We start from the raw sequence: 23,739 nt of genomic DNA on the forward strand, positions 1-23,739 counted from the left end.
TCACTCAGTCGTGTCCGACTCTTTGCAACCCCCTGGACTGCAGCACGCCAGGCTTTCCTGTCCATCACCGACTTCCAGAATTTGCTCAAACTCATGTCCATGGAGTCAGTGAAGCCATCCCAACATCTTGTTCTCTGTTGTCCCCTTCTCCTTCTGCCTTCAGTCTTTCCCAGCATTACTCAGTGCTATTTAAATAACATTTTGCAAAGGGATACACAATCTCCTTTGCTCCCTTTTCTGATTAGCTTCTCTTTGTTAGCCTCATAACAGAATAACTTTCTTGGACTATATCAGTTTCTTATTGTTGCTGTTACAAGTTATCACAAATCTAGCAGTTTAGCACCCACTTATTATCTTGTAGTTCTGAAGCACAGAGATCCAGTCACAGCATCCAAGACAGTCTCGTAGGACTGAGATAAGGCATCAACAAGGGTCTGGAGCTTGCTTCCAGGCTCATTCAGGATTTGGCCAGGTCCAGTTGCATGTTGGCCTGAGGGATCTGTTTCCTTGTTTGCAATTGGTCAGAGTATGTTACTAGTTTCTAGAGGCCACCAATATTCCCTGACTTTTGGCCCCCTTCCTCCATCTTCAAAGCCAGCAACCATGTGGGTTGAGTCCTCATGCTTCTAACCCCTTTGACCTTCCCCTTCTGCCTCATCTGGGCTCCACTCACCTCTTCAACCACACCTCTCTGAATCCTCTGCCTCCACTTCTGCTTTTAACAACTCATGTGATTATGTTGGGCCTACCCAGATAATCCAGGGTCATCTTCCTATTTTAAGCTCAACTGATATGCTATGCTTCAGTCATGTTGTGACCTTATGGACTGAAGCCCTCCAGGCTCCTCTGTCCACGGGATTCTCCAGGCAAGAATACTGGAGTAGGTGGCTTCCTCCTCCAGGGGAAGCTCAGCTGATGAGTGAACTTAATTCCGTCTACAAAATCTCTTCATAGCAGTGCCTAGATCAGAGTTTAATAGCCAGGAGGTGAATCTCAGGGTGGGGAACTTCCTTAGAATTGTGCCTACCATGTGAGTTTTAGTTATATCTGTGCACCAGATAATTGGAAACTTTCCCTGCGTCCTTTCCTTTTGTCCTCAAGTCCAGTAGGTTTGCTGGTATAAAAATCTAGAAGAGAAAACTATAAACAAGGCAAGTCCCAAGCACAGTGACTTCCCTGACTAGACCTTGAAGTTAAGAACAGAACTTTACACTCTTTTCTACCCAGCACCCTACAACTTGTGCCCAGTAGAGGATCTATAGAAACCTGCTGTTTCTGCCGCTGTTGCTATTTTTGCCTTGGCTGCTGAAGAATGAAATAGACCTACCTCTACGTAAGTTTCAAGCAAATTCAGAGGGCCTGTGATGTATCATGTGAAACACAGTCTTTTAAAATAGCTAAATTTCTAGCTCAGAAAATAGTCCTTCAGGATGGCTCACAACCTTTTCCCACCCATCAGCCTCAGCCTACCATGTAACCTGAGTTTACGGAGCCATGGGGTGAATGTGCGTGCATGTTTATTTATTAATACGAAACCTGGAAGTGTGATGATTTCTGAAATTATTAACAGAAAACTTAGGTGGATTCTAGCGGAAGACTCTCTTACTCCCCACTTCATATTCTTCTGTGGCCCCCGTGGAAAGGAAGTTCCATCAACCCTTCCATCCTTTCTGGGAAGTACATGCAAGGGGGTTTCTGTGTTTCTTTCCACCTCTTACATGCTTGTCTCCAAGGGAGAAGGAATAGCTAGTCTTATGGGGAAGAGTCTGATGTCCTCTGGCCTGGGTCCAGTGTCTTAGAGAGTAGAGGAACAGAGTTTCTGCTTTCTCCTGCACTGACTACAACGTGAGTAGGTAAGAACAGTGTGCTCCTTCCTCTTCCTCCTTCTGTATGAGAGCTGTACCAGGGTCAGCGCTGGCGTTTGCCCTCTGGAAGCAGGCACAGACATAACTTTACTCTCCTGGGCTTTCTTGGTTTCTCTGTCCTACTGTTGATGTGCCTGTGAAGTAGCTGGGTAACAATTTATGTCATCTTAACAAACTTGATTGACTCTCCCAAGCTCTGGACTTAAGAAAGTCCCATTTTGACCTCAGGTCCGCAGTGAATGTTTTAGCAGGGAGTTCATTACTATGGGAGTTATTGGGCTTCATGAATAAACATTTACTTCCTATTTGGCATACCCTGAATTTACTCAATGATGACAACCCAGAGAAGAGTTGGAGACCAGGATTAGCCCATCCTGGTTTCCAGCATTATAGATATTTCTATAATCTTGTTAGGTAGGTAGAATAGGGAAAAGGAGTCCAAAATGGCAGTGGCTAAAAGACAAGGAAGGGAAAAGCCCGCGAAAATAGAACAAAAGAAGGTCTGAGAACCAGAGTGAAGATGTCAGGTAGAACAAACAGCACTCCTGGCTAAGCCCAATTTGCATAGGGCAGGCCCAGGGGTAGGGAAACATATAAAAGGAGGAGCCAAAGTGCTTTCTCTCCCACATGCATGCGCTCTTTCTCTCTCCCTCCCTCTCTCCCCCTCCCCCACGTGCTCCTCCACTCTCTTCCCTTCAAGTCTTTGGGTTGGCATGTCCTCACGCTTTGAGGATGGATTCTCCTGCTATCTTTTAAATAAAATAGAGCTGTAACACTGATTTGCCTAAGAGCTATAACACGGTTTGTCCAAGACCTGAGAGCTGTGACGCGCCGAGGGCTTTAATGTCCGTCGCTCCAAATCTTTGTTGTGATGAGACAAAGAGCCGAGGAACATACACTCACATGACAATCTTAAAGTAACAAAGAGGACTTCTTAAATGGCTAGGTTGACTGCTATTATAGTTAGACAATGAGTACAATTAATATTTAAATTGTCCTAAAAACAATGCAAAAAAGATGAAAACCTGAAGTAGAAAAATACGTAAAAGGTCTATTTTGGGATCTGGTCCTGCCTCTCTCTGCCTCATCTCCTGTCACCTTGACCTTCTAGCTCAGATTTTTCTCTCTCATCCTACTCACCCCAGAATGTGCTAGGCTGGTTGGTCCCTGTCTCTGAGCATCTGACTTTGCAATCAAATCTCTGTTTTATTTCCTTCACAACAATTTTAATCATTGATATTTTTCTTTTTAAAAATTTGTTTACATGATGGATTAATTTGCCAGGGCTGCCAAAACAAAGTAGCAGAGATTGGCAGCTTAAACAACAAAGTTATTTTCTCACAATTCTGTAGACTAGAAGTCCAAGATCAAGGTGTCAGTACGGTTGATTTCTTCTTTTTCTCTCCTTGACTTGTGGATGGCCATCTTTTCCATATTTCTTCACATAGTCTTCCCTCTGTATGTCTGTGCCTTAAACTCCTCCTCTTATAAGGACACCAGTCAATTAAGGCCCACATCAATGACTTTATTTTAACTAAATTACCTCTATTAAGATCCTAACTCCAAATAGAGTCACATTCTGAGATACTGGGAGGCTAAGCCTGCAATATGTGAATTTGAGGGAGTCACATTCAGCCTTTAACACCTATATATGGTTTATGTTTTCACTACCAAAATATAGGTCCTTTGGTATAAGGTATCTATTTTGTTAGATACTGTGTCCAAAGCACTTAGACTTGTGATTGGAGTGTAGTTAGTGTATGCATGGTCAGTTGCTTAGTCATGTCCAACTCTTGAGATCCCATGGACTGTAGCCCATTAGCTCCTCTGCTCATGGGATTTTCCCAGGCAAGAATGCTGGAGTGTTGCCTTCTCCAGGGAATCTTCCCGACCCAGGGATCAAACTCATGTCTTCTGCCTTGGCAGGTAGATTCTTTGCCATTGCACCACCTGGGAAGCCTATAGAGTTAGTTCTCAGTGTGTAAATATTTGCTCAATAAATGGAGAAATTTGAATAGGTTAGATATCAGTAGAATTAAGACAGTTTGAATATCTACAGGATTTGATGGTTGATAACATCATTTCATGGGAAATAGATGGGAAACAGTGGAAACAGTGGCAGACTTTATTTTTGGGGGCTCCAAAATCACTGCAGATGGTGATTGCAGCCATGAAATTAAAAGATGCTTACTCCTTGGAAGAAAAGTTATGACCAACCTAGATAGCATATTGAAAAGCAGAGACATTACTTTGCCAAAAAAGGTCCATCTAGTCAAGGTTATGGTTTTTCCAGTGGTCATGTATGGATGTGAGAGTTGGACTGTGAAGAAAGCTGAGCACCGAAGAACTGATGCTTTTGAACTGTGTTGTTGGAGAAGACTCTTGAGAGTCCCTTGGACTGCAAGGAGATCCAACCAGTCCATTCTAAAGGAGATCAGTCCTGGGTATTCATTGGAAGGGCTGATGCTAAAGCTGAAACACCAATACTTTGGCCACCTCATGGGAAGAGTTGACTCATTGGAAAAGACTCTGATGCTGGGAGGGATTGGGGGCAGGAGGAGAAGGGGACAACAGATGGCTGGATGGCATCACTGACTTGATGGACATGAGTCTGAATGAACTCCGGGAGTTGGTGATGGACAGGGAGGCCTGGCGTGCTGTGATTCATGGGGTCGCAAAGAGTCAGACAAGACTGAGCAACTGAACTGAACTGAACTGTATATGTGAAGAGCAAGGCAGGAAAATCTTAGATGATTTCTAACTTAGATGATTTAATGACTAGTGGTACTTCTCAATGCAATAGGAAACACAAGAAAAGGATTGGGGTTTTGGGGAAAACTTTGCACATGCTGAGTTAGAGATAATTGGGAATATATTCAAGTGGAAATGTTAAGGAGACCTTGTATGGCATGTGGAAAATGCAGTGGAGAGATCTTAGTTATAGATTTGAGGATCATCATTTCATAGTAAGTACTAAAATCAAGATGGCAAATGAGATCATCCACGGTAAAGAAGCTGCCTGCAATTCAGGAGACCCAGGTTCATTGTGAAGATCCCCTGAAAAAGGGAATGGCTATCCACTCCAATATTCTGGCCTATAAAATCCCACAGACAGAGAAGCCTGTAGCTAGAGAAGCCTGGTACAGTCTGTGGAGTTGGAAAGAGTTGCACACGACTGAGCAACTAACATTTTCATTTTCAAAAAGAACATAGGTAGAAAGAGACCTAGGACAAAAGGAAAAACTAAAGTTTAAGGGTTGACTAGAGGAAGCAAAGTGTGAGAACAGAAAGAAGAGAGCAGAAACAGCATATCATAGAATCTGAGGAGGAAAAAATATTGAAAGTAATGGTCACCTATGTCAAAGGATAAGAAGTATTTCCCAAAGGCTATTCCAAGGAATAATCCTCCCATGAAATACTACTTGGAAAAAGATTCTGTGGGCAACCAAGTGAGAGAAATGCTGAAGTCTACTTACTTCTCTTGCAGAATCACACAACAATTTAGCGTATTAATGTCTTTGAAAAGTTTTGATGTTAAGAAACCTATGCATTTTAATTTCTAGTGTAATGTTTCCAAAGCTTATTTGACCTTAAATCTCTCCCTGTTTTTCTTACATAACTAGTCTGAATAATAGCACAAAGAACTAGAACCCAAGGAATTCTCTTTGGGAAACAATGTGATAGCATAATGAATTAGATAAGCATTGAAAATAGCTCTTTGCATTTGACAATTAAGGGGTTTTGTTGGTATTACTAGAGGGGGTTTCTATTGAGTGATGGGACCTGAAAGAAAAATAGTATACAGGAGGCATATCTGCTCCTTCTATAAGCTTGACCTCAAAGAGGAGGATAAAAATTAGGGCAGTGTCTTGCGTGGATGCTGTGTGGTTGTGGTGGTGGTGAAGTTGCTAAGTTGTATCCAACTCTTGCGACCCTATGGACTGTAACCTGCCAGGCTCATCTGTCCATGGGATTCTCCAGGCAAGAATACTGGAGTGGGTTTTCATTTCCTTCTTCTGTGTGGATGCTGTGTAATATTAGGTGAATACATTTAGGAGAGAAGGAAATGGCCAAGTTTATAGATAATAGAGACCTTGAGGAAGGGTAGCAAGAGAAACTGAATCATCAGCAGAACCCTATCTATAAGGAAATAGGGGGAAGCTGAGATAAGGAAAAAGTTCTCCCATGTCCTAAACACTGGAGGAAAGAAAAGGAGATGCAATTGTCTATGCAGGATATGAGGTTGAAAAAGTCCATGATAATCTCAGTTCCTCCGACAAGAACACGTCTCAGAGTTTATCTTTGGTGCTGAAACATAAAGGTGCTCTCCTCCAAATCCCCCTTCCTGAAAAAGCTCATGTCTGATCTTGTTCATGTGAAAGTCCTTTCTAAATCTTATTATCGCTATGGTCAGAGAGTTACTTCTATTTTGAAGTCCTAGGTAGGCATGATTTTCCTGAGCCTTTTAATCATTTAGTTTCCTTTAGGTCTCTGCCTCTGGGCAGAAACTTGTCCTACATATTTCAGTCATGCCCAACTCTTTACAACACCATAGATATCTATACTTTGACTTTTTCCTTCCCAGTACTTCTTATTTTAATTTTTTTTTTTTTTTTTTAGTTTTAAGCTGCTAAAGGTCTAAAGTCCCATCCTATTATTCTTCTCCAACTATCAGTCACCATCTACAAGCCTGAAAGCCATCTCACTTCTTTCCATGTACTCAACAAATATTTATTTTGGCCACATACTATGTACCAACTACTGTTACAAGCACTGAAGATAAAAACTTGGTGAATAAAAATATTACTGACTTTACAGAACTTCCATTCTAGTGAAGGACTCAGGCAAAGAATAAGTAAAGATTAAATTAGTTACAAACTTGCAGCCATTACCTTGCTGACAAAGATCCATATAGTTAAATCTATGGTTTTTCCAATAGTCATGTATGGATGTGAGAGTTGAACCACAAGGAAGGCTTAGCACCAAAGAATTAATGCTTTTGAAGACTCTTGAGAGTCCCTTGGACTGCAAGGAGATCCAACCAGTCAATCCTAAGGAAATGAATTCTGAATATTCATTGTAAGGACTGATGCTGAAGCTGAAGCTCCAATACTTTGGCCATGTGATGCAAAGAGCTGACTCATTAGAAAAGACCCTGATGCTGGGAAAGATTGAAGGCAGGAGAAGGGGACGACAGAGGATGAGATGGTTGGATGGTGTCACTGACTTGATGGACATGAGTTTGAGCAAGCTCTAGGAGATGGTGATGGACAGGGATGCCTGGTGTGCTGCAGTCCATGGGGTCGCAAAGAGTCAGACATGACTGAGCAACCAAATGACAACAAATTGGTTTCTTAGGTTGGTCACCAGACAAGAGAAAAATTACTTAGAAGGAACGTGTGGCTTGGACTGGATAATTGAACAAAAACTATTCAAAGAGCAAAGATGATAGGCAAGCTGTATCTGAAATACCAGACTAAAGAGTTGAAGGAAGTTTATCAGATCATATGAGAGCAAATCTATCAGCATTCACAGTGGAAAGACCCACTAACCAAACAACATGCGGCTAACCAAACAACATGTTCAAAACAGTGGGTAGCTTTTAGAGCTGCAATCTTTTGGGTTAATTTTATCACTGTTGTCTGAAAGCAGCCCTACTTAATAGTTTTTGTTAAATAACTGCCTAAAGGTCTAAGTCTATGCATTCTTAAGGTATCAGTAGCAGGGGAAAGCAGTCATGAAGCATACTTTATGATTTGGATTTTCTGTTTAGGTTATTCAACAGGCAGGCAGTTGTCATTGTATTGATGGAAGTAGTTCTCTCCCTACTGGATGCAAGAAGCTCTCTCTGTTTCAGGAAAACAAGACTATTGGGAAAATAGTCTGTGTCCGTTATGAAAATGTTGAGTTTCTGGTGTCTATGAAAAGGCCAGTTACTTTAATGCCTCAACCTAGAGTTTAAGAAGGAGGTCTGGGTTGGAGACAAAATATCTGGTATTGTCTTCTCCAATAGAAATGGACAAGATTGCCCAGGAGTGGTGTACTGTGCTTTTTATTGTTTAGAGCAATATGCCAGATAGGGAAGGAAGTGAGTCTGAAAGGGCTAACTGGGAGAAACTTGAGAAGGTTATCAGATTGGTGGATCTGGTTAAATGAAAAGCAGGTATCGGGAGGGTAGACGAGTGAGAGAAATGAAAGAGTAAAAGAGACTGGGGTGACTGACTTTAATCTTTTGAATCTAGAGAAATTCTGAGGGACACAGTTGTAGATGTGTCTGAGGAGTGATTGACAATGAGGAGAGATCCTGTAGCAAAGGATTGTTAGGGAAGGCATGAAGGTGGGGCAGCACAGAGTAGCTCTAATGGTGGACGCATAGGAGAGATTAGACCACAATGGGGCTTCAGGCATGGGAGGAAGGACACTAGAAAGGTGAAGTATAGTGGGCTCCAGTATGGCAGAGACACCTGGTCCCAGATGCCTTCTGGAGAGACCCCTGTAGGTAAACGCACTTCAGTTCCTTTAGAGTCAGTCATAGCCTGAGATAGCTTATGGAGATTTATATATATATTTGTAAGTAAAGATTATTTATATATTTACTTGTGGTTGTGCTGGGTCTTTGTTGCTGCACCTGGGCTTTCTCTAGTTGAGGCAAGCGAGGGCTACTCTCTAGCTGCAGTGTGCAGGCCACGTGTTGTGGTGGCTTCTCTTGTTGCAAAGCATAGGCTGTAGGCGGACGAGTTTCAGTAGCTGTGGCACACAAGGCTTTGTTGCTCAGAGGCCTGTGGAATCTTCCTGGACCAGGCATCGAACCTGTGTCCCCTGCATTGGCAGGCAAATTCTTATCCTCTGTACCACCAGGAAAAACTGGGTTACATTTTTGAGGGAATATTGGTTGTTGAGGGTGTGGTAACTCAGATTTTTGTGAGTCTCCATTGCATTGGTTCTGGGGTCAGAGTTGTTGATGTGCAGACTTACACTAGGGCTTCTGGGTAGAGGTCCTTGTTATGAGGAATCTGTAATCCAGGAGTTGCACCCAGTGCAAGGAATCCATGGTGATCATTTGTCTCCTGAATCCTTTCAAATGTAGCATCCATCCTATGGGATTTCTGCAAGCTCAGACAGGGATTGGGAGAGAAGTAAGGCTCTATCTAACTTATTTCTGAGTACCCTAAAATCACTGCGGATGTTGATTGCAGCCATGAAATTAAAAGATGCTTGCTCCTTGGAAGGAAAGTTATGACCAACCTAGACAGCATATTAAAAAGCAGAGACATTACTTTGCTGACAAAGGTCCATCTAGTGAAGACTATGGTTTTTCCAATAGTCGTGTATGGATGTGAGAGTTGGACTATAAAGAAAGCTGAGTGCTGAAGAATTGATGCTTTTGAACTGTGGTGTTGGAGAAGACTCTTGAGAGTCCCTTGGACTGTAAGGAGATCCAACCAGTCCATCCTAAAGGAGATTAGTCCTAGGTGTTCATTGGAGGGACTGATGTTGAAGCTGAAACTCCAATACTTTGGCCAACTGATGCAGAGAGCTGACTCATTTGAAAAGACCCTGATGCTGGGAAAGATTGAGGGCAGGAGGAGAAGGGGACAACAGAGGATGAGATGATTGGATGGCATCACCAACACAATGGACATGGGTTTGAGTGGACTCCGGGAGTTGGTGATAGACAGGGAGTCCTAGCGTTGCCATGGTTCATGGGGTCACAAAGAGTTGGACATGACTGAGCAACTGAACTGAACTAGGCAGTGAATGGAGGAACAAAGTTGAGAAGATAGAGAATGGAAACACTTTGGAGCATTGTATGTTGAGATAAACGTTTAAGAAGAGACTGAATGAATATCAGGTACAAGGTCAGAGCCCAGGGTGGGGCCAGAAGTCACTTCCAAATTCGCCAAACCAAGGAGTTGAAACGAGATTAGTAGGTCACATGTATTCCAGAAAAGAGAGAATGGTAAGATATGAAGTGGGTAAAAATGAGGTCTAGTTATTAATTTTAGGGTAAAAGAAAAAAGAATTTGGTTATGTGCCATATAGCATATGATTGGTGTGGTATTAATAGTATGACTCCCCTTTTAAAAATAGAAGTAGTATAAATAAAAAATAAGCTAAAATATTGTTGCATCAGAGAATTAACTCTTGGCAACTTCTAGCTAGCATGGTGAACTTGAACAACCTCTTAAAAGTCTATGGCACTGTATGTTTTCGTCTGTAAAATGTAAGCAGTTGGGTCAAGTGACCTCTTGAAGTTTCTAGTAGCTCTCTGATTCTACAGCATTTATTCTTTCATCTTTCAGACCCTTGCCATCTTCCCCCAACCCCTTCTAGGGTCCCATATCACATCGAAGGGGTCAGTGGCTTTCATGCAAGGCCAGCCTTAAAGATTTATTTTCTTTCTAACACTGAGAATTGAAGTAACTGCAGACATTTGGAGAGGCATAGCTCATAGTCCACTGAAACTTAATGAATGACCTAACTTCTCTAGAAGGTAAGATGACTGCATTGTTTATATTTTGTTATTTGTTACCAGGCAATCAATATGGACTTCATTGAAATATCGTGTGTCAATTGGATTTCATCCCTTAATCACACTGGCAGAGAAAAGAGGGTAGTGGCTGCTTTGGAGAATGGAGGAAGCCAGAAAGAAGATAAAGAGTGAAGATACAAGAAGACAACGGGATAAGATTCAGGGAAGAGAGAAGGTCATAGAGCTGAGAAGGAATTGACTTTTCTTCATGTTAAGGGTGGCAGAGGGGAAGACTTCAGCTGATCACTATTCAGGTACATCTGGATCCAGGAATAAGAAACCGTATGGTGTCCAACTCCTTCAAAATGGTGAGTTTCATAAGCATTCTAATTTATCTCACGTGGACATTGCATAGTCAGAAGATGTATTCTGTGAACCTTTCTTGATGGAAACAGGCCAATCAAAGTGAAGTATTTCAAACTGGTCTTTGAAAGGACCATGTACCTTTGTTTGAGAAGCTGAGTGAGAGGATTTGGATGAGGTATTGGGAGTTATATAATTTTTGTTTTTCTTTTGAAATGTGAGAGTTGGCTTGGACCACGCAAACTATTTTCTTCTCATTCCTCTATTACCATGCATTTAAAAAGTGTCAATAAGCTGCTGGTTTTCACTGACTAGCTTGTTACAGGAACAATATCCTACAGGAAGGGGAGCAGAGTCACAGGCAAACTTAAAACTTTACGTATGGCCATGATGTCTCTTAATGCCAATTTCACAACAGATTTTTCTCTATATGACATACACATCCCTTCCCCACTTCAGTACTTGATAGAAACTCTCTGCCTATAAGGAGATTAAGGATTTTCTCTCTTCTCATCCCTTTATCTCATCCCCTTCTTTCTAACAAGCTGAATTTGATGTGAAGGTTATGAGAGGGATTCTTCAGTTCAGTTCATTTCAGTTCAGTTGCTCAGTCGTGTCTGACTCTTTGCAACCCCATGAATCGCAGCACGCCAGGCCTCCCTGTCCATCACCAACTCACGGAGTTCACTCAGATTCATGTCCATCGAGTCAGTGATGCCATCCAGCCATCTCTAATTTGCCATCTCCAAATCATAATTTATTTTTAAAAAGAAAATTTGAACCCTAGCTTCATAAATATTGCAACAAATAGCTATCAATGTACCTTTAAATACATCCTGGAAGCAAGTAATATCTGAGAGGTTCCTTTTGACTGCAAATTATTAGATTCTGTGATTTTTTTGTGATTTTAATTAGAAATGGGGGTGAAATACTGATAGGTGGCTATAATCTATAGGGGTAAAGAAATTAGTAAAAAGATGTAATGTGGGCATAACAGCCTTGAAAAATGCATTGATATATCTTTAAGAGAACATATTTTTTTAGGGTGTAGTTTGAGTTGGATCTTTCGTAATCTGGATATCTTCTGTCTAATTTTTCCTATTTTCCTTCTAATCAGCACCACATTTAGTAAATTGTTAATATTCAGTGATGCTTTCCTTCATTAAAACAATCAGAAGAATTTTTTTTTTCATCTGGATATCATTAAACATGGAAGAAATTAGGGACAATTAAACAAGAAATGATTCTCAGCCAAATTTGACATTATAAAAAAAGCCTTCAGAGAGCTTAATTTAACTTGCACATGACCTCCCTGAGAGCAGGAAAATTATTTAATTCCAGACAAACTTAGTACAATTCTAGAAGTATATGATCTAAATTTCATTCTGTATAAACATTTTTTACACTTAAGAATTGATACCAGTTACTTCCTGATTGGTACCCTGGGTTAGGAATTAAAAGATCTGAAATTTGAATAAATAAGACAGATAAAGACAATGAAGTATGAAGAACTATTAATAGAAAGTTTTGAAGAAATCTTTAATTTAACTTTTTAGAAACCATTGCTGTTTTTAAACTTTGAGAAATTCCTTCTGCTACATCACTCCCTTTTCTATTCTTTTTTTTTTAATTGTTTTTTTTTTTTTAACTTTATTTTACTTTACAATACTGTATTGGTTTTGCCATACATTGACTTGAATCCACCACGGGTGTACATGCGTTCCCAAACATGGACCACCCTCCCACCTCCCTCCCCATAACATCTCTCTGGGTCATCCCAGTGCACCAGCCCCAAGCATGCTGTATCCTGCATTGGACATAGACTGGCGATTCGATTCTTACATGATAGTATATGTGTTTCACTGCCATTCTCCCAAATCATCCCACCCTCTCCCTCTCCCTCTGAGTCCAAAAGTCCGCTATACACATCTGTGTCTCTTTTGTTGTCTTGCATACAGGGTCATCATTGCCATCTTTCTAAATTCCATATATATGTGTTAGTATACTGTATTGGTGTTTTTCTTTCTGGCTTACTTCACTCTGTATAATTGGCTCCAGTTTCATCCATCTCATCAGAACTGATTCAAATGTATTCTTTTTAATGGCTGAGTAATACTCCATTGTGTATATGTACCACAGCTTTCTTATCCATTCATCTGCTGATGGACATCTAGGTTGTTTCCATGTCCTGGCTATTATAAACAGTGCTGCGATGAACATTGGGGTACATGTGTCTCTTTCAATTCTGGTTTCCTCAGTGTGTATGCCCAGCAGTGGGATTGCTGGGTCATAAGGCAGTTCTATTTGCAATTTTTAAGGACTCTCCACACTGTTCTCTGTAGTGGCTGTACTAGTTTGCATTCCCACCTTATCTTTGACAAAGGAGGCAAGAATATACAATGGAGTAAAGACAATCTTTTTAACAAGTGGTGCTGGGAAAACTGGTCAACCACTTGCAAAAGAATGAAACTAGATCACTTTCTAACACTGCACACAAAAATAAACTCAAAATGGATTAAAGATCTAAACATAAGACCGGAAACTATAAAACTCCTAGAGGAGAACATAGGCAAAACACTCTCCGACGTAAATCACAGCAGGATCCTCTATGATCTACCTCCCAGAATTCTGGAAATAAAAGCAAAAATGAACAAATGGTATCTAATTAAAATTAAAAGCTTCTGCACAACAAAGGAAAATATAAGCAAGGTTAAAAGACAGCCTTCTGAATGGGAGAAAATAATAGCAAATGAAGCAACTGACAAACAACTAATCTTAAAAATATACAAGCAACTTATGCAGCTCAATTCCAGAAAAATAAACGACCCTTTTCTATTCTTTCTCTTCCTTCTCTTGTGCCTGTACATGAAATTATTCAGTCACAACTTGACCAGTAGTCTGTTTACATTTGTCTGGATACAAAGGAATCTTTCCCTCACATGTGGAAACCAGTCCCAGTTCAGTGGGAAGAGAATTCAGTTTGGATCTCAAGACCCCAGAGGAAGTTCTGGATTTTCCTTTTACAGGTTGTGTGACTTTAGGTGAATCGTCTAACTTTTTGAACTTCATTTTATCATTTGAAAAATCAAGGCAATAAAACTTATTCCATGAAGTTCTTATGAGGATTTTATAAGGTATTTATGAATCATACTTTACCCAGTAGATTGCTACTCAGTTTGTAATTAAAGAATTAATCAGATTTAGAACCTGAAACAGACATGTGGTAATTCATCTGAGGGTCTTCTAAGGCAGAGCTCACTCTTACACATTTTCCTGAAAGGCCTTGGATTATATCACATGGCAAATTTCCTTTTTGTGTAAATGCTACCTGTGGGTGTAATCACTTGTTAGCATATGGTTACTTTGTTGCTATTTTCTGGTTAATTATGAGAAGGGAATAGTTTCTGTCCTGGCAGCATTTTTCTTTTATTTTGGTGCTTTTTGTCAAATACCTGTGAGATATTTTCCCCTTAAGTGCTGACCTTTATGTTAATGTGGAATGAGATATTACAGCAAGATAAGAGCTCCACAGGGTGTAAATAAATGTTACTTTTCAAATAGAAACCAGCATACATGCTAGAAAAGAAAACTGAGATTTTTAGCTGGTCCTGTCTTAGAAACAGTAGGCTCTCTAATAGAAGAGGCTTCACATAAGGATCTATAGGTGATGCAGAATAAAACTTAAAACTACTGAAAAACCTAACAAAGCAATATTTCCCAAGATTATACACTATCTGCAGAAGGTATTAGAAACAACTAAATTTATCACTCCATTTCATTCCTCAGGATCTCAGATGTCAGGAAAAAGATCAAGGTCATAAACTCAGATGTTGCTTCTATTAGTCAGGTATGAGCTCTGCTGCTGTTGCTGCTAAGTCACTTCAGTCATGTCCGGCTCTGTGCAACCCCAGAGACTCATTGGAAAAGACCCTGATGCTGGGAAAGATTGAAGGCAGGAGGCAAAGGGGACAACAGAGGATGAGATGGTTGGATGATATCACCGACTCAGTGGACATGAGTTTGAGCAAATTCTAGGAGATGATAAAGGACAGGAAAGCCTGTGCTTCTGTCCATGGGGTTGCAAAGAATTGGATACTACTGAACGACCAAACAGCAAGATCTTTAGATCAACATGAATTCGTTTTATTAAAAATTTTTATTCAATTTTAATTGTATTTATTTAGCCATACCATGAAGTATGTAAGACCTTAGTTCCTCCAATAGGGGTTGAACCTGTACCCTCTGCAGTGGAAGGGTGGAGTCCTAACCACTGGACCCACCAGGGAAACTCACATTGCATTCAGTTCTTTATTTTTCAAAGTCTTTTCATATCCATTATAAAATTAGGGAAGTCTCCATGAACTCTAATTTTATAATGGATATAAAAATGCTTTGAAAAATATAAAATTGCATGCAAATGTGAAAACTTATTATTTTAAAAAGTAGGATGTGAGAGTTAACATTTACTTCTCTTAAATTCATTTTGGCCCCAAAGATGAAGAGCGCACCTCAAGAGAGTAGAATTTTGTCCAATCTGAAGTTCTCTGGTTGGTATTTCCCTGTTAAATTGTATTCATACCTAGTTTCTTTATTCACTTATGCAGTTAAATGTCTGATTTGAAGAACCCAATGTGTGATTTCCTTTTCTTATCATAAACCCCAAACACAGCATTGCTCCATCTCAAGATGGCTAAACAAACTAATAGTTTGTACCCCTGGAAACCAGGAAAAGTTCTGGTGTCCCAAGTGCTTCAAGGAAAACTGTGCCACAATCTCTTGTTGAAATCTATTTCTCCCAGATTTTTCTTGGATATTTTTGACTGTAGATTTCTGTAATATGCTCAGAATTGTGAAATGTGTAACTAATTGTGCAACAGAATTATGAAAGTGTTCCTTCCCTTACATAGCTTATAGTGTGGCTGAGGAAGTAGGAAGAAAAAGTCCATCCATGAAATTAAGAAACAAATACATTATTACTAATTCAGATACTTACTGAAAAGCTTCTTTAGGCTCACTCTAGGGGTTTTGCAAGGAAAGTAATTCAACCGTGTTTCTGAATACTACATTATAGCAGTTCAGTCTATTATGGAGGTCAGAACCCTTAATATTATTGAGCATTGTCCTTTGAGATTATTTTACCAAACCACCTGGTAGAGTGGGAAGGTGAATGTCACAAGTAATTCCCCTTCTTCATTCTTCTTTTTCCTCCACACCCCATCAGGGAAAAACCCCTTGTATCTCTAGAACTTGCACGAAAAACCAGTGAAATAATCCAGCAATACTAAGATTAGTGACCCAACCCCTGCTTAACTAGCACATTTCAAAACCACATATGTCAAGGTCTTCTCTACATATAGGTCAGTCTGTGGTTTCCTCCGCTGTGGCTACTCTGGGAAGAGAAAGCAACAGTTTTCTTGTTTAAAAAAGTGCTCAATGTAGCAAAGACTAAGGGGGGAGATCGAGGGCTGTAAAAAACACAGGAGGACCTGAAGGTCATCTTATTCATCTGGAAATTCTCCCACTGGCCACTGTTCCTCTCAGGCCATTGCTCTTGTTTTGAGTAAACTGGTTCTGCTCTAGTTGAGCAGGCCCCATGCTGAGGAGGGGCGGTGTGGCTTGGTGGGGGAAAGTGAGGAGATGGCCATCAACATATGTGGGCTGGGTACCCACTTTCTTGTGTCTCTTACATCAACAGGCAAGTATTGCTCCTAAGAGACCCTTGAAGACTGAGGGAGAAGGGAAAAAATCATGTCTTCACGAAGTAGTAGAGGAATACTGGAGGAGACGGGGAGATAAAGACATGGTAACTGCTTATGGGGGGCGGGGGCGAGGGCAGGAAGGTATTCTGTTTGTCAGTGTCCAAGTGGTGGGTTGTGGGAAATACATCAGGGCATTCTCATGTCAGTTCAGGAAAAGGGCTGATTTTAAGTCAAGAACAGGGTAAATTTTTCCATGCTTCTTTATCATCAGAAGAGATATTGGGTTGTAGTCTATTAGGTAATTTCTCCTCCCTTGAGGCAGAATAAGGTATTGGTTAAAAGTTAAGAATCTAGAGCAAGAAAGTGTGATTTAAAAATCACATTTCCAACACTCACTAGCAATGTGATCTTTGACAATTTATGTAACGTCTCTATGCCTCAGTTTCCTCTCACTTGTATAATGGAAATAAAAAAGCATCATCTCACAGAGAATTACAAGGATTAAATGAGCACGTAGACATAAAATGCTTGGCACATCATCAGCACTTAATAATTATTTCCCATGGAAATCACCTGCTAACTGTCCCCTGCCCCCTCCCTGCCAAGCCCAGGCTGCACAGCCTAGTGGTGGAATGCATGAGATTTATAGTTAGATTGGATCTGGAGTCAGCCCAGTTGTGCCCCTGGCCTGTAGTGGGATATGGGACAAGTTATTTAATCTTTCTAAGCATTGTTTACTCCATCTGTAAGTTGAGATAATAGTGATATTTACCTCATAGTTTGTTCTGAGGAATGAATGAGATGATCTACATCAAGTTCCTCTTGCAAGATCTGGCACACAGTAGATGCCACTTCTCTAATACATGCACACATATCACACACACAGGCCACATTTGCACACGCAAAATGGTTTTTCATCTTACAAGATTGTCTCTTCCTTCCTTAAAAAGAAAACCTGAAGAAACGTCATCTTTCCTAAGGCAGTGCAGAATAATGCCCCTGAACTGATTACTTATGCCCAGGTGGCACTAGAGGTAAAAAACCAGCCTGCCAATGCACAAGATGTAAGAGACATGGGTTCCATCCCTGGTTCCGGAAGATCCCCTGGAGGAGGGAATGGCAACTCCAATATTCTTGCCTGGAGAATCCCATGGAGAGAGGAGCCTGATGGGCTCCAGTCCATAGTGTTGCACAGAGTCAGACACGACTGACATGACTTAGCACCCATGCACTGGGGAAAATGTATCCTTTTCAATTCTCCCTTACATTTTCCCTTTCTATCCGCTACGTCAGGAGCAGAAGACCAGGGAAATTGATGACAAAAAGGGGGAGCGGGTGGAGAAGAGAAGAGGACCAAAGCTGACTTAGCATGTGTCCGCTTTTCTCATGAGTAACTGCCTGTCAGGACTGGACACATAATTTGTCGGGCTCAGAGCAAAATGAAAATGCATGGCCCCATGTTCAAAAGTAATTAAGAATTTCAGAACAGTGACATCAGGGCATTAAACCAAGCACATGGCACACACAGCCGCAGACCTGTAATGCTGGCCCTTCTCTCAGTCCTAGGGCAGCTGGAGAGGGGAGGCACTGAAGGCCCTTTTGTTGTTGGTTTGAAGCTAACTTGTCTATTCTTTCCATCTGAGTCTAAATGAGCCATGTAGGCTTACATCCAGTGGTCTGGGAGCCTGGAGACTGGGAATACGAAGTATCAGATACCCCTACCTCTGAGGGGAGGTAAAGGGAAATTGGGTTAGAACTGTCTAACCCAATCAATCAATCAATTTGATCAGTTCATAGGAAATCCTCATAATTGTAGGAGGGATTGTCATACACAGGGTGAGAAGTATAGTAATACCAGTCATTAGAGAATATTTGTGGGTGTGGCTGTGGTCTACAATGATGTAAAATGGTCACTTTCATGGTCTTAGAATCAGTTCAGTTAATTTCTTCTGCTTAACAACATTTTAAGCTCTTAAGAGGATTTATCTACCTCTTTTCTTCACTTATTAGAGAAGTGAAAGCTTGACCTTCCTTCTAACCTTGTTAGATACTACTACTAGCTTGAGGGCATTAGGAGGAAGATGAGAAGAATATAGGCAGTAAACACATTTCAGTCTTTGTGCCTGCATGCATGCTAAGTCGCTTCAGTCTTGTCCAACTCTATGCAACACTATGGTCTATAGCCCACCAGGCTCTTCTGTCCATGGGGATACTCCAGGCAAGAATACTGGAGTGGTTTGCCATTTCCTCCTCTAGGGGATCTTCCGGAACCAGGGATGGAACCCGAGTCTCTTATGTCTCTTGCCCTGACTGGAGGTTTCTTTACCACTAGCACCACCTGGCAGCCCATTTCAGTTTTCAGGAGCTAGAAATGCATTCGTCCTTTATATCCATATTATCTATATTCTTTTATCTATTTTGTACCCTGCAGGAAAATTTGGTGATGAACTTTAATTCTTTGAGAGACTAACAAGAACATATAGGCCATGGACAGAGGAGCCTGGCGGGCTGCAGTCCATAAGGTTGCAAAAGAGTCAGACGCTTTGGCTCGTTAATTCTTTGAGAGACTACCACATGGCTCAAAAGGCCTATATGTTCTTGTTCTGTGACCAGATTTGGGAGGGTGGGCCCTGGAGATGCAGCAGAAGAGACCCTGGGAATGGATGTGGGGATAAATAGGGTAGAGAAGGGGGTTTCAAGGAAAGCTGCTAGAGTTAGAGGAAGGAGAAAGGTGGTGAGGAGGAGAGAGTTTTGGGGAGTAGGAGGTACTACAATGGGGGCTGGAGAGAGGAAGAGAGGAATAAGGAAGTCTAGGTTGAAAAGTTCTGAAGTTAACTTGTAGGTTAGGAAGTCCCAGGAGGAGGGGACTAGCAGGCCCTTTCCTTTCTTAGATGAATTGAAAGGCCCGCGGGGCCTCGGAGAGAACTCTGTTCCTTGTAGAGGCACTGGCACTACCGCTCCTTAACTCTTTGGGTTGTTCTCTACTCCTCCCAGCAATTCAGAGTTCTTACCTGCAGAATTCCATGGATAGACGTGCCTGGTGGGCTACAATCCATGGGGTCACAAAGAGTGACTAAGACTCCCCCCTTATCCCCCGCCCCAGCAATTCAGAGTCCTTTAAATGCAAAGCCAGGGTGTGCAACAGGGGATTTCTAATCCCAGTCTGAGCCAGACCACAGATTCTAGGGGAGCGAGTGATTGAGACGGAGGGAATAGGTCAGAGAGAGAGAAGGAAAGCGCACTTGGAGATCAATGATGGGTGAAAGAGGAGGGAGAACGCAGGGGACTGGCTGGGGTAGAGTGAAGCATGGGCTGTATATCTGTTATGTCTTTCCTAATTTTTTAAATAACAATTTAAAAGTGATATTTGCACACCACATGTCTCACCTTTTAAATTATATAATTCAGTGTTTTTTTCAGTAAAGTTATGAAGTTGTGTAACAGTCACAACTAGAATTCAAGAACATTTTTATCACCCCCTGTAAAAAAAATTACCCATTAGCAGTCACTCTGCATTCTCCCTTGCCCCTAGTCCCTGGAAACCACACATCTGTTTTCAGTTCCTGTAAATTAGCCTGTTCTAGACAGTTCATGTAAGTGGAATCATACAATATTCAGTCTTTTGAAACTGGCTCCTTTCACTTAGTATTTAGTTCTTCCAGTTCATCCATGCTATAGCATGTATCAGTTTTGTTTTCACTTTTTGGCTGTAATAAATAACGGTGCTAAGAACAATTTAAAAAAATTGGGGTATAGTTTCTTTACAATGTTGTGTTAATTTCTGCTGTACAACAGCATGAAACAGCCATGTATACACACACTCATACACATACATAATCCATGCATACTTCCCTTTCTCTTGGACCTTGCCCCCTGCCCTATCCACTCCTCTAGTTCACCATGGAGCACCAAGCTGAGCTCTCTGGGCTATACAGCAGACTCCCACTATCTATCTGTTTTATATAGACAAGTTTTTCTGTGAACATATGTTTGCATTTCTCTTGGGTATGTAACTAGAAGTAGAATTGTTGGGCCATGTGTAATTCTGTGTTTAATACTTTGAGGAACTGCCGTACAGTTTTCCAAAATGCCGTGCTAAGTTTCTCCAGTCTACCCCATGGACTGTAGTCCACCAAGTTCCTGTGTCCATGGGATTTTCCAGGCAAGGATACTTGGGTTGCAATTTCCTTCTCCAAAATGACTGAACCATTTTAGAACTTCGCCAGCCATGAGTGAGAGTTCTAATTTTTTCACATCCTTGCCAGCACTTGTTATTTTCTGTCTTTTTGCTTTTAATCATCCTAGTGGGAATGAAATGTTATCTCATTGTTTTTTTAATTAAAGTATAGTTGATTAACAATATTATGTTAGTTATAGGTATATAGAAAAGTGATTCAAATACATATACACAGCACATATACAGACTATTTGCCTTTAAAGGTTATTACAAGATAGTGAATATAGTTCCCTGTGCTATACAGTAAATGCTTGCTTCTTATCTATTTTAGATATAGTAGTTTGTATTTGTTAATCCCATATACCTAATTTATTCTCCCTTCCCCCCTTTTGTAACCATAGGGCTTTTTGCTATGTCTGTGAGTCCTTGTACGTAGATTAATTTATATATTTTTTTGATTCCATATATAAGTGACTTTTATCTTTCTCTGATTTGACTAAATACAATACTCTCTGGGTTCATCTGTGTTGCTGCAAATGGCAATATTTCATTCTATTTTATGACTGAGTACTATTCCATTGTGTGTATGTATATATACGTATTGCTGTTTAGTCTCTAAGTCATGTCCAGCTCTTTTGTGATCCCATGGAGTGTAGTGTGACAGGCTTCTCTGTCCATGGGATTTCCCAAGCAAGAACACTGGAGTTGGTTGCCATTTCCTTCTCCAGGAGATCTTCCCAACTCAGGAATTGAACCCACATTTCCTGCACTTGCAGGTGGATTCTTTACCACTGAACCATCAGGGAAGCCCTATGTGTACACACATACGCACACATATACATGTACAGCACACATACATATGCTACATGCTCTTAAACCAGTCATCACCTGGTGGACACTTGGGTTGTTTCCATGCCTGGCTATTAATGCATAGTGATGCTATGAACATTGGGGTACACGTATCATTCTGAATTGGAGTTTTGTCTTTTCTGGACATATACTCAGGAGTGGGATTGCTGAATTACCTGGTAGGTCTATTTTTAATTTTTAAGAAAGCTTCACATGGATTTACATTTAAAATATTGTGTTCTTAAGTCACTTAAAATAATTACTTTTACAAATAATAAACAATTAGTAAAACTGGTTTTTGTTTTTAATTCTCAGGAATTGCTTCTTTTTTAAAAATTTTGATTTAATTTTATTTTTAATTTTTAAAATTGAAGTATAGTTGATGTACAATATTGCATAAATTATAGGTGTATAACATAAAGATTCACAATTTTAAAAGGTTTATATTCTATTTATAATCACTATATAATATTAGGTATATTCCCTGTCTTGTAGTTTATATATCTTATACATAGTAATTTGTACCTCTTTATACACATCCCTGGAGAAGGCAATGGCACCCCACTCCAGTACTCTCGCCTGGAAAATCCCATGGATGGAGGAGCCTGGTGAGCTGCAGTCCATTGGGTCGCTAAGAGTTGGACACGACTGAGAGACTTCACTTTCACTTTTCACTTTCATGCACTGGAGAAGGAAATGGCAACCTACTCCAGTATTCTTGTCTGGAGAATCCTAGGGAAGGGGGAGCCTGGTGGGCTACCGTCTATGGGGTCGCACAGATTCGGACACGACTGAAGCGACTTAGCAGCAGCAGCAGCACCAATTTACATTCCTACCAATAGGGTGTGAGAGTTCCCTCTTCTTCACATCCTCATCAATATTATTTGTGTTTTGGCTATCTACATGTCCTCTTTGGAAAACATGTCTATTTAGTTCTTCTTTCCATTTTTAAATCTTTTCTAAAAAAATGTTGAATTATTTTTTTTTGTAAATTGATTTATTTATTTTAATTGGAGGCTAATTGCTTTACAATATTGTAGTTATTTTTGCCATATTTCACATGAATCAGCCATGGTGTACATGTGTCCCCCACACATGTACGTTAAGGTTGAATTAAACAAGCTGTTTATGTATTTTTGATATTACTCTCTTACTGATCCTATTATTAGCAAATATTTTCTCTCATTCAGTAGGTAGTCTTTTTGTTTTGACTACTCCCTTTGCTGTACCAAAACTTTTAAGCTTAATTAGTTCCTATTTGTTTATTTTTGCTTTTATTTCCTTTGCTTTAGGAGACAGATCCAAAAAAAAACAAAAAACAAAAAACAAAAAACCATTATTTCAATTGATGTCAAAGACTGTTCTGCCTCAGTTTTCTTCTAGGAATTTTATGGTTTCCTGTCTAGCACTTAGGTCCATTTTGAATTTATTTTTGTATATGGTCAGTCAGTCAGTTCAGTTGCTCAGTCGTGTCTGACTCTTTGTAACCCCATGGGCTGCAGCACGCCAGGCCTCCCTGTCCATCTCCAACTCCTGGAGTTTACTCAAACTCATGTCCATTGAGTTGGTGATACCATCCAACCATCTCATCCTCTGTCATCCCCTTCTCCTGGCTTCAATCTTTTCCAGCATCAGGATCTTTTCCAACGAGTCAGATCTTCACATCAGGTGGCCAAAGTATTGGAGTTTCAGCTTTAGCATCACTCCTTCCAATGAATATTCAGGACTGATTTCCTTTAGGACGGATGGTTGGTTCTCCTTGCTGTCCAAGAGACTCTCAAGAGTCTTCTCCAACACCATAGTTCAAAAGCATCAATTCTTCAGTGCTCAGCCTTGTTTATAGTCCAACTCTCACATCCATACATGACTACTGGAAAAACCATAGCTTTGACTAGACAGACCTTTGTTGGCGAAGTAATGTCTCTGCTTTTTAATATGCTATCTAGGTTTGTCATAGCTTTTCTTCCAAGGAGCAAGTGTCTTTTAATTTCATGGCTGCAGTCACCGTCTACAGTGACTTTGGAACCCCCCACCCCCAACAAATAAAGTCTGTCACTGCTTTCATTGTTTCCCCATCTATTTACCATGAAGTGATGGGACCAGATGCCATGATCTTAGTTTTCTGAATGTTGATCATTAAGCCATCTTTTTCACTCTGCTCTTTCATTTTCATCAAAAAGCTCTTTAGCTCCTCTTTGCTTTCTGCCATAAGGGTGGTGTCATCTGCCTATCTGAGGTTATTGATATTTCTCCCAGCAATCCTAATTCCAGCTTGTTCTTCCTCCAGCCCAGCATTTCTCATGATATACTCTG

At 40.6% G+C, this 23,739-nt stretch overlaps 1 long non-coding RNA gene across 1 annotated transcript in view; it reads left to right on the forward strand.

Moving 5' to 3' along the window:
* Positions 1 to 23,739, forward strand: part of LOC132657509 (uncharacterized) — a 135,942-nt gene that overhangs the window by 51,500 nt on the left and 60,703 nt on the right. The window contains exon 2 of the long non-coding RNA XR_009595818.1: positions 10,402 to 10,706. This is a non-coding gene — a long non-coding RNA (uncharacterized LOC132657509). The remainder of the gene's footprint in view (positions 1 to 10,401; positions 10,707 to 23,739) is intronic.

This window comes from Ovis aries, chromosome 12 (assembly GCF_016772045.2).
Source record: "Ovis aries strain OAR_USU_Benz2616 breed Rambouillet chromosome 12, ARS-UI_Ramb_v3.0, whole genome shotgun sequence".
NCBI lineage: Eukaryota > Metazoa > Chordata > Mammalia > Artiodactyla > Bovidae > Ovis > Ovis aries.